Below are 10,362 nucleotides of genomic sequence, written 5' to 3'. Positions count from 1 at the left end.
ATCCATGTGGAGTGGGACGTGGCTGAATCTCATTGAAAGTGTACCACGTCCCACACCATACCAAGTGCAGGAAATCTGGGTTCGTTGATAATAATCGGTAAGTTGAGCTTTCTCAGAAACAGAGAATTGAAGCCTCACGTATGTGGTTGGGGATATATGCATGTAGCAGAGTTTGTAAGCCTGAAAGAATGGAGATGAGAATATAAATAAATGGATTTGCAGCATGCAGAACAAAACGCGATCTTCTGAAGTTATGGATGGTGGTTTGGGTTTGAGAAAAGGTAAATGGACTGAAGAAGAAGATATTCTTCCAACGAAGTGCATTGAGCGGTATGGAGAAGGCAAGTGGTGTAAGGTTCCTCTTAGAGCAGGTACCTACCTATCTACACTGTTTATTTGTTCTTTGTCTATGGTTTATATATCTGATGATCGATTTATATTTCATTATTTCTTCCATCTTTCTTGATTGTTATTGTTATTGCATTATCAGGGCTGAATAGATGTGAAAGAGCTGTAGGCTTAGTTGGTTGAACTATCTCTGGCCAGGTATCAAGAGTGGGGAATTCACATCAAACGAAATCGATCTCATTATAAGGTTTCATATGCTCTTAGGGAACAGGTAATTCCAAAGTTAATTTAATGGATCCCTGTTTGAGTACAGTATGGAATTAAGTCCAACCTGAGTGCATCAAATTTTAGTGTGGGTTCAGTTCGGGTTGGATAGACCTGGCTTGACCTCAAGCTCGGGCTTTAAGCTCAATTCTAATGGTTAGGACTGAGCTTAATTACTGTGAAATTAATTTACTTAATGAAATAAATAAATATGAAATTATTTTAATTAGTGTGATATTTTACTTAAATAATTAGTTATTTTAGTTAACAATATTATGGTAAATTCACTAATTTAACAGTCATTTTTATTAAAGTAATATTATTTTAATTATTGATGTTTTACTTAAATAATTCATTAAATATGGTCACTTATAATTAAATAAAATTTTTGAAAAGTTTGGTAATTAATTCACTATAATTACTTATCAATTATTTAGAGTAATTCTTTAACTAATTAATTAATCATAACTAATTATCTAGTCTACTTAATTAGTTAACTATAATTAATTATGTGTTTAATGAATAACAGTAATTAAATCTACTTAGTTTGTTAGCTGTATTTAATTTTGTAATTGTATTATTTATAATTATAATAAGATTTCAGTTAATTATTAAATTTTTACTTTACTTTTATTATTTGTCTTATTGTATTATCCATTTTTCTCTTATTATTCTTCTAATACTTTTTATTCATCTTATTCCAATATTTAAGTTGTAAGTTAAACTGTTTTCAAAAAAAATAACTTAAATGATAATATTTTAATACATTATATAATGAGAAATTAAATGCATGTGTTTGCAAGGTGGATAGAGATAGAGATGAAAATAATAGACATAGAGGAGGGCAAAGGCGAGATTATGAATTATTTTAGGAGGAAATTTTAGGTGAGGAAATAGTTTAGGAGAAATTTTAGGAAATGAGATGATTTAGGTGATTGGAAACCTTAGTGAGAGAGAGAGAGAGAGATTAGGAAAATAGGGTGGTGATGTGACAAGCTGAAAGTGTATGGAATGATATTTTTAGGAGTGGGAACTAAGGAGAAGCCTCAGTTGGGTAAGGGAGAAAACGGAGAGGCCACCATGGGCCCAACCCATCCTATAAACAAGTAACAGTTTAAAAAATAGTTAATAAAAATATAATAAATAGTTAATCACCAAAAAATAATGAGAGAGAGAGAGAGGGAATTCTAAGATATAGGTCCCATCCCTTACATCATTAACATATTTTAACATATTTCTAGAGGCTTCTTCCACTATTAGCCTATTGTATTTTCAAGATAAAGAGAATTTTATTCTCATCCAAATTCAATTTATTTGTTTCATATTCAAATTCTATTTAGTTGGTTAATTGTCAATAAATTATAATTTGAAACCTACTAATTAAAATTAATAAAAAATATTAAAGTTAAAAAATAGTACTTTAGAGATTAAAAATTAAAATATACTTAAATTCTATCTAAAAATAACTAACATTAATAAGATAATTAATATTAATAATAAGAAGTACAAAAAAAAATTTAAATTAATAAAATACATCATTTGCATACCATTTAAAAGTATAAAACTTAACTAAAATAGTAAAACTTATAATGGCCTAACTAGAAATGTCATAAGACTTCATGCTTACAAGTGATTGTTTATAACTTAGCCCAACCCAATGATCATATTTCCAAGCTTAAGCAACTATTTTCTTTTGAGTTAGGTCTAGATCAAAACTGCATCAAGCCCACACATAATATAGGTAGTAGGGTTGTAAATGGATCACGTTTAGATCTAATCCAATTGCATTTGCATCTGCATCCATTTATGAAATCTCTATATCCAATTATTATGTTGGATTTTTTAACTAATTTAGATTTAATCCATAACCATCTTATTGTGATTAAAATGACCAAAAAGTTAAAAACGTTTAAAAAGTAATTATTTTTTAAAGTATATATATATATATATATATATATATGTGTGTGTGTGTAATAGATGTATATAAATATAAAATTTTAATTCTATCAATTATAAACTTTATATAATTATATATAATACCTATATGTATACATAATTATACCACATAAATACATTAAATGGTAATTTTTATTAAATTCAGATTTTAGTTGGATCGGGTGGGGTTAAATTCGCATCTGATCAAACTATCAAACAGGGTGTGGGTGTGGGCCAGGGACGTCTATCCCTACCTTAGGCCCAAAAAAATATTATTATGCTTAGGGTGAGGACTAGGGTGGGCCAAGCAACCTTAAAAATTGTTTTATGCTTTTAATAAATATTTACCTTTTACTCTTCAAAAAAAAAACTGTTAATATATTGTAAAATTCTAGCTTGATATATTTACTTTTTTTAATTCATTAGGCTACAAAATGGGGGCATCCCATCCCTCATAATTCCTTTAGCTTCAATATTAACAATTTTTAACTAAAAATAGTTAAAAACCCCAAAAATGTTTGGTTAAATCTAATTACGAATGTCACATTGATCTTCGAGGTGTAATTTGGGTGGTTAGATCATGTTGACAATCAACCAAAGCCCAACCCAAAGTAAACCTCGAGGTCAGGCTTAGATTAATTTAATTATGATTACGATCTAATTTTATATACTTATTAATATTTGAGTATTTTAAATATTTAAATAATGTTTACAAAATATTATATTTAACCATTAATAAAGCAAAATAAATAAAATAGGACAACTAACAGATAAAATGGAAAAAATAACTATTTTATTAAGTAATTAGCAACAAAATATTGTTTTTGTTAACAATTATTAATATAATTAATCCATATTTAATAAAATAAAAATTAATTATGTTAAACAATATTACATTATTTCCTTACAATAATTATCAGCTTTTATTATTTCAATTTCCCTTAACAAATCCTATCCATCACGTGGGTCCCGGTCCCCGCTAGTATGAGTGTGTGTATACAGCATGAATGACTTGTTAATTGTATTGGCTCGATATGAAAGTAATATAACAAAAGGTGTATAATAATTAATCTAACCCAACATAACGCTGAGCCATTAAGAAGTTCACAAACCACTCAATGATTTATTCACCAAGTAACAAAAAAATAGATTATAGACTTAGACATCAAAGAATAAGAAACCCGCTATATCTCAATAGAGATTCAATTCATAGTGTTGATACACATACTCTTTCTCTCCAAACTCTTGTTCCCAATACACATTCAAAACGGAAAACGCCCTCTCTCAAATGCGTCTCATACACTCTTACCCTCTCTTCTTTTCTTGGCACTCACTCAAGATACGATAGCTTCTCCATAAAATGAGATATACAAAACTCAACTCAACGGATGGGTCAGGTTTATAAGGTGGGTCCGGATGTAATAGGCGTTGGTTGGTTAAGTAGAACGAGTGAGCATGTAATAGCTGTGTGACACATGTTTCACTGTCCCAGTTCATGCATCTTTCATCCAAATACTTTTTTTTTTCCTTTATACAGAAATTATCTATTATTTTATTATTTTTGTCAAAATAATTAAAAATAAAAACAATGAAAAAAGAAAATGTAAATGAGTCACAACTCTTAAAATGTTTAGGTTTTCCTTTTTCATTGTTTTTATTTTTAATTATTTTGACAAAGATAATAAAATAATAGATAATTTCTTTGTAACGGATGAAAGACACTAGGACATGTGTCACACAGCTATTAGTGTTCACTCATAATGCTTACCTAACGTGCCTACTACACTTCAGCCTAACATGGCACGTGGCTTGTTTTTATTAGGGGTTTATTTGCAAATGTACGCGCGTATCATTCCAAGTGGAAAATGATATGGAAAATTTTCAGTATATACGCAGATGTTGAATGTGAGTCTTTAATATCAAAGCGTCGATCTAGACATATAGATCAAACCGATGCTATCTGTTTGAAACAGAACCAAAACTTTACAGATGAAATTAAAAGCCCGCCGGTGTTGCACCGGTTGCCCATCGATCGCCAATGATATAGTGACTCTATATTATTGTCTTAATTAGGGCTATCTGTAGAAGATCCATGCCCACAATTGTAGAAAGCTTAAGTGGTTGGCCTCTTGGAGACCAATACAATCAACAGAAAGTCTCATGGACCTAGAGAAAAGGAATGGAAATCCAAAGGTTATAGGCCACTATGTTCGTTTCGTTAATGGCTCAAGTTCCATACGGTTGAAATGGCATTGAAATAGATCATCTTGGAGATGACCAGCTGATCGATCAGTTCCTTCAGAAGAGCAGATCGACTAAAATATTATCTTTCTCTTCTTTTAATTCTCAGATGGTCGTTAATTGCCGGCAGATTTCCCGGAAGAACAGCAAACGATATAAAGAACTATTGCAAAACTCGGTTGAGCAAGAAGCTTGTTTGCAAAGAAGAAGAGGAGAAAGCCCAAGCCACAGTTGAGAAGATCAAAGCTATCAGGCCTCAACCTTGTACCTTCTCAAAAAGCTCTCGATGGTTTTGACGATTGGCTGATAATTATACCACTGTGGGCACAAGTAAGCAATCAGGAGAAATGCCTAATCTTCCACCGCCTGCAGACGATCTTTCGCAATGGTGGAAGAGTGTCTTAGATGAAACTGAGATGGAGACCTCCTGCCCTATCAGTACGTAGTTCTGCTACTGGGTCTGAAGAAAATGGAGTTGCGGTTAAAGAGATGCAACCAACAACAGAGGGTGGAAACACTTGTTCTTTGGAAACAGGCAACAGTACTGATGAACGGGATTACTAGAATTTTAATGGAAACATTTGGGACCTATTATCATCAGAAATGGATATTACTTCTTAGTAAATTTATTTGGGAGGATAGATGTGGGATTAGTTATTATTTGAATGAAAAAATTACTGGAATTAAGGACCAAATGTCTACTAGAGTTTTTCTTTATATAGAAGTCTTAATTAAGATTGCTCCTGATTGTAAATTAACCATGCATGCGTGTGGAAATCCTACAATTAAAGTGTTCACTTTCATTTATGGATTGTTAGTCGAACTATGGCATGTAAACTTATGGATTATTAATTGATTTAATAAACCTTACAAGAAGTATAGATAAAAATGGTGTTATTTTAAAGTTCACTTGGTTAAGCTGCAACACTTTCCTTTTCTTTCTCTTCTCTTTCTCTTCTTTGTTAATTAATTAGTTGTATTAATGTTCATACAACTCATCAGTAAAGACTATATGTTGATTCTCATCAAAACATTCTTTCCAAGTAGGGGTGGCAAATGGATGAATTGGGTGTGAGTTCATCAAAACATTCTTTATAGAACTAACGACCCCTTCTTTTTCTACACCTTCCCCTAGGGCTGTGATTTCTCAAATCTTTAGCCACTTGCACTGAGCAATCTTAATATAACTCAATCAACCTTCTTAATTTTCTGCTTCCCAGCATACCCCCAAACGTAAAGACTTCGTCTGCTTCTTTTAGGGATTCATTTTCTTCTCTGTTTTCCTCCTCCTCCCGCTCTTCGTCCTCCTTTGCCTCCCTTTCTTCCTCCTCCAGACTCTTTAAAACATCCTTCGCATTTTCTTCTCCCCCTAAGAAGAACAACCCAATGGTTTTGCCGTTTCCATATTCTTATATCCATTCTTTTTCAAAACATTTCCTCTTTCTTTGAGGATTCCCTTAATTACCAACGCTCCTATGTGCGTCCATCACCAGACTGTCAAGGAAACCGTCCTCTGCTCTTCCTCTTCCAGAAGAAATTTCTCCCCTCCCACCACTTCTGGGATATTTACCTCCTCCTCTTTAAGTAAAATTCTGCTAAAGCTTCTAATTCCTCTCTACTTATTAGAGAATATCAACCTATTCAAGGATCTCTCCTAATAGTTTAAGCTTTGAGGTTGAATGGTTTTGAGATGTTATGAAAGCCACTTTGACCAAGTGGTCTAGTCCTCTATCCTCATTACTTCCATCAAATGCCTTATAGATTCATTTTAATAAATGCCTCCCCTAAACTTTTTAGAAACTCAACAAAAACCTCCCTTCCATCACTGTCCCAGATGGAAAACATTAGATTGATGCACCGGTTTTTCCAAACACCCGTTCTACCCTTTTATAAATTATTTTATATATGAAATTACTGAAATAATCCCATTTTAACTCAACAAAAATCTCTTTTAACGATCACTTTAGTAATTTTACCCCTCTCTAAATTACTGAATATTTCAATATTTTTTGTTGATTAAAATATTTTGGTTTTTCAATAATTTGGTTTTGATTTGTTTTTTCATTAAAAATGTTGGTTTATTCGGTTCGGTTTATAACCGAATAAACCGTTTGCTCACCCCTACTGATACATGGTGGTTTCAGCTTCATGGTGATCAGATGTTGGAAGGGTGCTCGAACCTATTTCGTCCAACTTTCTAAAGATATGTAACAAGCTAAGAATAAAAGTTGTGATTGAGGGTCTCTTTGGTTCATGATTTAGATAGAAGTTGAAATTCACTTGGAATCAAAATCTGAATTTCTATTCCCAATGTCTATTTGGTTTAGATGGAACCATAGATTCCAATCATTGTTATTTAGTTTATCTGGAGTTGGAACCAGAATCGGTCAAAATTTTTTGATTTTGTACTATTTTACTTTTATTATTTTATTTTTACTTTACAGTTTTTATATTATTATTATTATTATTATTATTATCATATTAGTTTATTAATATCATATTATTCTGTTTATTATTATATTAATAGTGTATTAATACTTCATTATTATTAGTTTATTAGTATTTAATAATTAACTTATGAATATTTTGTTAATATATTATTGTATTATTACTTTACTAATATGTTATTACTATTTTATAAATAATTTTTTATTAAACGATTTTTAAATTTTAATTGACAAACTGTATCATTACTATTTAACTATTATCTTAAACTATCCCACTGTGACAATTGTTATTGCCGTTAAAACATAATGGAAAGGATGAAATGCATCTTTTACCCTTATATCAGAAGCCGATGTTCTCGCTCTTCTTTTTCTTTTCGATGGTCCTTGAAATTCCGTCGTCACCAGCGTCAACAACAGAGAGGAGGGTGTCCTGATACACGAAACTGAAACTACGTACCTTCCCCAAGCAAGAAAGACGGTGTGGCGGAGCTAGTAAAGGCATAACAAGACATAAAAAGTATTGACAAAGCAGCAGCCCAACAGCTATTGACGTGATAAATTAATTCAGAGAGGGGTGGAGGTTTAGGTTGTGATATTTCAGTTGGTAAAATCAACAGTGGTGATAGCAATAGGCGTGAAGGTAATGAAAAATTATATGTTTGGTAAATTATATGAATCTACTAATTGAAGTAATAATAATAAATCAAGTGTTAATACTAATTTTTCAGAGAACCATCCAAACCCTAAGAAGAACAAAATGACAAAGTGACAGACCTCAGTCTAGCTTGGGCCCTCTTCAAAAGTTTGCAAAAAATGACTACTTCTAGTGCTGTCAATGGAATCCTAATAAAAAATGGGGGGAATGGGCCCTATGATAATTAGAAAACCTAAGCTTAGGAGGTGTTCTATAATGTGATGATAAATTAGGTGGTGTATTCTTAATCACATTACAGGTGTGTGTGACCGAGAACACACCAGGCCAGGCCACACTAGTATAGGTGTTCCATAATTGTGGACAAAAATAGGTAGTTTAAACCACACCAAACTCATATAGGTGTTTTATAAGGTGTGGTGTGGTAAAGGCCACACCTTATGTTTTGATTCTATGTATCTCAAGAGTAATAATTTTTCTTTTGTTTTTTGAAGCAAAACAAATTAATTTAACATGTGATTGATTTAACCATAGTTAATATGAATTAATAAAAAATTAACGAATGAGTTCAAAAAATTAATAATGACAAAAATTAAAAGTAATTAAAACACACATAAGAGAACTAATATTCATGATAAATAATTAATAAAAAACTAATCTAGAATTAGTAAAATTAGTAAAAATATAAAAAAGTAAAATTCCTACTTTTAATACAAATTAAAAACGATTGTAATAGTAAAATAAAGTGGTGTAATCCACACCCCGAGATCATACGTTTCAAATGACACTACACCATAGTACAACGCATTAAAGTGGTGTGGTGCGTTTTAAAACCCACTATATCATGGGATGAAGGGTTGGGAGTTCCTGCGTGTCTGCTGCAACTGTGGTCGCATGTCAAATACACCGACAGAGGAAATACAAAACTGATTTTTCTTTTTTTTTTTTTTTCTGAAGCCAAATTGATCTTTTCTTTTAAATGCACAAAAAAAAAGATAATGTTTTTCTTTTTAAAATAAATATAATAATAATATTCTCATCTCACAATTCTTACTCGAATCGCATGCAACCTTAGTGCAGCAGATTTTTTAAGAGTAGATTGGTTGACTCTTTTAGAAGCACAGAACATTGATTGGACCTGACAAATTTATATTCTTTTTCCCGCCAACTGGCCACAACCACATCTCGCTATTACCACCCCATGCTTCTGGTTCCCAATCAGTGGGAAATAAGAATGCGTCAAGCTCACGATAGGGTGTTCAAGTCCCAATTATTAATTGGGAGAATGACCAATCAGCCCAGATCAGGATTTTATAGATGTTAAATTCACGGATAGGATGTAATTTATAGTGGGGAGAGGACTAGTAATAAAGGGGTTAGAATTCAGAATTGTGTATGGGTGTATCCCTACTTCTCCGTTATTAAATTTCAACAAAATCATGGCTCCACAATCATTCGGATTAAGTCCCATCCAATAAAATACACTCATACTGACAGTTATACTTTATTTATTTAAATAACAACTAAAACTTGGATTCTGATAATATCGTCTGTAAAATTATAAATTATTTATTATGTTAATAAATCAAGTGTTTTTAGTAAATATTATCTATTAAATTTATCATTTTGGAAATAAAATACAATAAAAATTATAATAAAATAAAAAATAATTACTTGTATTTAATAAAATAATTGATCCGGGTCTGAATCAGTTCACAACAAGCAAAAACCGAAACTAATCCAATTAATTAATTGGGACAAAACCATGGAATTTGAATCAGCACAACCAGTTTGATCAGGCAGGCAGAACTGACCCCATTGACAACCCTGCTGCTGCCTAAATGTAAAACCCCCTAAAAATCTTGGGTATCATATAAATCTCAAACTGTAAAGCATGAGAAAATGGGATCAAGATTGTGCTAAAAAATGCCAAAGGTCAGGACCATATCCAGCCCACACCTCCCAATACCCTAAATAGCTAAGATCATCATTGGATATTGGCCTTTAAATATAATGTATGTAATGACATAGGCCCAAAGCCCAGACCGGCCTGGCCCATGATCTAACTACTTAATAATCCAACTCACTCCTATTGACCCAACTTCAAATGTTAAAAAAAAAAAACAAGATTAAGATCATGATACAAGAATTAATTTCACCGTTTTGCTTCGGCTTTTCTTAAATCTTGGGCAATGATTTAAGGGGTGTTTTCTAATATGAATTGTTTTTCTTGTAGTTGGGTTTTAAAAGTGAATCAAAATCATTTGATTTGAAAATAAATTGACTCTTAAAATAAAAAGAAAAAAATGGAAAACACTTTCTGGATGTATATGCCTCTTTTGTTTCCCAAATTAAAACCAAGAGCAAGTTCGAAACATAAATTATTTTTGGAATAAAACCAATTTATTTTTGCATCTCAAAACAATAAACACGGTTCAAGAACATATTTTTAGGATCTGTTTGATTCGTAGTCAG

At 31.7% G+C, this 10,362-nt stretch overlaps 1 pseudogene; it reads left to right on the top strand.

Annotated features, from left to right (window-relative positions):
• Positions 1 to 253: 253 nt before the first annotated feature.
• On the top strand, positions 254 to 5,409 carry LOC148855110 (transcription factor MYB113 pseudogene; annotated as a pseudogene).
• The last annotated feature ends 4,953 nt before the right edge of the window (positions 5,410 to 10,362 follow it).

The sequence above is a fragment of the Nelumbo lutea genome, chromosome 4, assembly GCF_056320005.1.
Source record: "Nelumbo lutea isolate HS-2025 chromosome 4, American lotus-T2T, whole genome shotgun sequence".
NCBI lineage: Eukaryota > Viridiplantae > Streptophyta > Magnoliopsida > Proteales > Nelumbonaceae > Nelumbo > Nelumbo lutea.
The sequence above is the reverse complement of the archived record's forward strand: the minus strand, read 5'-3'. Positions and strand labels throughout refer to the sequence as shown.